Below are 4,182 nucleotides of genomic sequence, written 5' to 3'. Positions count from 1 at the left end.
TGACGATCTAATCTCGGATGCGGCGGCGACTTCCCTTTTCGGTCCACCGGAGGCACGAAGAGAGGCTGAGATCACCACGAAGACCTCTTGGGACACCGTCGAAAAGAGGTTCATCACTAAACAGTAGTATATTGTATATTCAAAACTCAGTCTTAACAACAATTGCAATCATCATCATCATAATCACATGCAAAGATGTACTAGTCAAATCTTATCCAATGGCATATAACTTCTTCAAATTATTGATAGAGCTGCATTTACAAATATATATATAACACACATAAAAACCATCTCTTACTCATAGTTTCCAGCAGTACGGCCCCTAGTTTGAGAGCAAAGGAAAATTCTACTTTAGGACTTGGAACTTATTATACGTAATGTTTTATATAAACTATCAACCATTTCAAGAACTGGACTCACTTAGCCTGACCAGGTCACACTATTCACCACTTCGAGGCTCTAATTAAAAATACATACCCGACTTTTATATTGGCAATCATTAAAAACATACATTATATAGTTTTTTTTTGAAACTACATTATATAGTTGCATGCATTCTCCTTTTATATATGTATGTTACATAAATATGAGCTAAGCCATGTGAGCCAGATGGATGATGGAAGGGTCCAACAGCCCACAACTTTTGGGGGGAAGTTTTGGTGATAGATATATCGCATCTTACTGCTATTTTAGCATTAAAGTCTTTTCATTATCTTGAAGTCACATGCTAGCTTTAAGTTCACTCCTATAAATAGAAATTCTTCTCCTCCTTGTCTATCAGGTCACTTGCTTCAAATATTTGGTACATTCTCAAATTGATAAGTTGCATTGAAGAAAACACAAAGGGGTTTAATGCGGTCCGTGCTTCCAAATGCAAAGCAAATCTTCAAATCACAATCTATGAGGAACAAAAACGGACCACCATCATCAACAACAACTTCAGGGCTTTTCCTAAAGGTCACGTAGCCGTTTATGTTCAGAGAGTTCTTAATAGCGCAGAGGAAGAGTTCGGATTTCATCACCCAATGGGTGGTTTGACGATTCCTTGTCGAGAAGAAGCGTTTTTTCATCTCATTACTTCTCATCAGCTGCACTGAGGAACACAATTATTAATATTTAGTAGTCTTAAGGGTTTTGATGAAACTTTGTTTTCTCTCTCTCTAAGGGGAAAATTATAGGAAACTTTTAGTACATCGGAATAAGATACTAAAAGTTGTACTAGTATTCATATTCAAACTATTAAAAGGTCAAGATGTAGAGGGTGGCAACTTATCATAAAAAAAAAAAGATTTAGAGGGTGACTGCATTCTAAGCTTTAAGGGTTGTGATAGGAGATTTAGATCTCTTTTTATTTTCTTACCAATTTGTTGTGTGTAAATGCTTAATATATTGGGAACAAATATATATATTTGAAACATAATATCTGCTCTCCAACTTCAAAAGCGCTGTTATATTGATCTATAATTTAGAATACCGAAGATAATATGTTGAGCGGTTTCTATAATATGACATCGTAAAAAAAAAAAGTGACATCGTTAGATGTTATAGTACTGCCTCGAATATTACATTTAAAAAATACATTATTATTATTTATTTATTGGAACACTACATTATTTTTTGTATTTTCACCTCTTTGCAATCCAAGCATTGTAAATAATAGTCTCTCCCATCCCGAATCGAACAAAGAAATAGATTATTGTAAAAATGGAACGTTTTGTATAATGAGAAATCTGTATCACACCATATATATAAGTACATTTATTAATTCACCATAGCCAGCTGACTTACATTATAAATACAGTATCCTAAAACTATATATATATTTTTTTCCATCTTGTATTAATATTAAACAAAGAGCAAGTATAAGCCCAAAACAACACAAAAACTAAACAAAAGTCCACAAGCGGGCAAACTTAAAAAAACATAGGGACGAGCCAAAGAAAGCGCAACAAAGTAAACCCTATCTAAAAGACACGTATGCGAAACGTGTTTCCGAAAGAAGGAAGCGAAAGACACGTGTCGAACGCAAGGACCGTCTCCATGCCTCCACCGACCGAAGCTTTACGCCGGAGAACAACCTCATCAGCGCCACAAACCACCGGAAACCTGCCGGGAACATCATTACTCTCAACTAACCCACCATCTCATGTATTCCGAACATCGGAGAGGATCAATCGATGTTCGAGATCTCATCCGACACCATACGCCACAAACACAGAGAAGAGGCTTCAAGCTAATACTGAATCCAAACCAACCTCAACATCCCACCATCGGGAATAGACCCGAGTTCCAGAGAACCAAAGCACCTTCATCTTCATAAGAACGAAGATGACAGAACTGTAACCAAAAGCCGGCAGTGCAGAGCGTAAGAAGCCTCCACCTCCGGGATCAACAGCCGGCGACGACAGAGCTGTAAAGGCCTCTACCTCCCGGAACCATAAAGCCGATTAGATGAAACCCAAAACAGAGAGGGCACACAACGATCCCTCACCCTCTCGAAGAGACATGCAAGGAACAAACAACAGAAAAAACAAAACAAATCGGACCGACGGTGGCTGAGGGAGCCCACTCCGTCGGCCGGAAAACACTATTAGCGGGGGAAGACTCTAGAGAGAAGGCAGAGCTTTTTCTGTTTTTATCCTAAAACTATATATAGACTTCAAACTATATTTAAAGGAATGGTGGATCACATGCACTATGAAGAAACTAAAATGGGTTGTAAGTAACGATTACTATAATATGTAAATCAATGTTAACAAATCACAAGAAGACATATTAGCGTCAAATAAACGCATAATAATTATTAAAATAAGTGAAAACAGTATTGAACAATATTGTTTTAGTGAAAATTTATCATAATAAAAATGTAAATCATATCTAAATGATTGCACATTTTAGATTTTCAAGCACATCATGTTACTCTACGTTGTTAGGAAGAGATAATTGTGATCATAAAAATGCAATGAAACACGTGGCCGTCTATTAATAATAACAGAAAATTCTTCGAATATCTGTACGTAATTACACTAATTATACATCAATATATGTACGACTTATATATATATAAATATGTGCGTAATTACACTAATTGTACGAAAAAAATACTGTGATTAATGATACCTTGAGATCACAAACATGTTACATGGAACTGATAATTTCAACAGAGTGATTTCTTTATTTATTGAAAGAATCTAGTTCCGAACCTTTCACCGTGGTATGGTAGAGAAAAAACTGTATGGTCTTAAATAAATTCTTACAATTTTATGTTATTGTAGAATATTCAGATGACAATAGAACTATTGTTGTTAACTTCTGGTGTTCTGACGGAGTTTGTTGGATGCAAAAAAGGGAGCTTGTTGTGCCAAAGACTATATAGATATATATAACTCTTTAAGACTAACAACTTTAACGTAAATGTTATCTTGAATTGTTGAGTTTACATTGTAAATTGTAATAACACAAAGAAACCACGCATGTTCAAACACTCCAAGTCTCCAAGCTTAGTGTCCGATTAGCAAGAGCTGTAGCTTTCATTTTAGCTGTGAATTATAGGCTGTGAATAGATTTGTTCGGCTGTAGATTTTAATTCTAAGAGTCCTTAGAGTTGGACTGTAGATATTTATCCCTACGCAACATTTATAAAAGACATGAATTATAAAAAAAAGCTTTGAACTTTGAAAAATTTATAAATCAAGATTGGTATAGATTTAGGGCTCTAGATATTATAGTTTTGAAGGGCACTACAGCGAACTACAGCGAGAATACAATCATACCCTTAGTATTTTTAATCATCCCTATTGCTGATGTTTTTTAAAAAAAATAGTTTAATACAAAATAATTTAAAATTTTCAAAAATTGAATCATTAGATAAAAAGTGTAATTTGAGTGTCTCATAAATTATGAGAGTTAATAAAACAAAAACCTCTACTTCTAACTTTTTCTTATTACTATTTTAATTTTACATATTTCTTAAAGTATGTGGATAGATGTGTAATAATAATAATAATAATAATAATAATAATAATCATAATAATAATCATAATAATAATAAAATACTAACAACTAGTGTTTTGCCCGCATATGCGGGAATGCATATTCATCTTAAAATATTTACCGGTATATGCATTATTTATTAAAATTTTGAGTGTGTTATACTAATTTATGGTTAATTATATAATGATG

General features: G+C 34.0%; 1 pseudogene; it reads left to right on the top strand.

Annotated features, from left to right (window-relative positions):
- The first annotated feature begins 609 nt into the window (after positions 1-609).
- On the top strand, positions 610-1,156 carry LOC125594727 (annotated as a pseudogene).
- Positions 1,157-4,182: the final 3,026 nt, after the last annotated feature.

This window comes from Brassica napus, assembly GCF_020379485.1.
Source record: "Brassica napus cultivar Da-Ae chromosome C3 unlocalized genomic scaffold, Da-Ae chrC03_Random_9, whole genome shotgun sequence".
Taxonomy (NCBI): Eukaryota; Viridiplantae; Streptophyta; class Magnoliopsida; order Brassicales; family Brassicaceae; genus Brassica; species Brassica napus.
The sequence above is the reverse complement of the archived record's forward strand: the minus strand, read 5'-3'. Positions and strand labels throughout refer to the sequence as shown.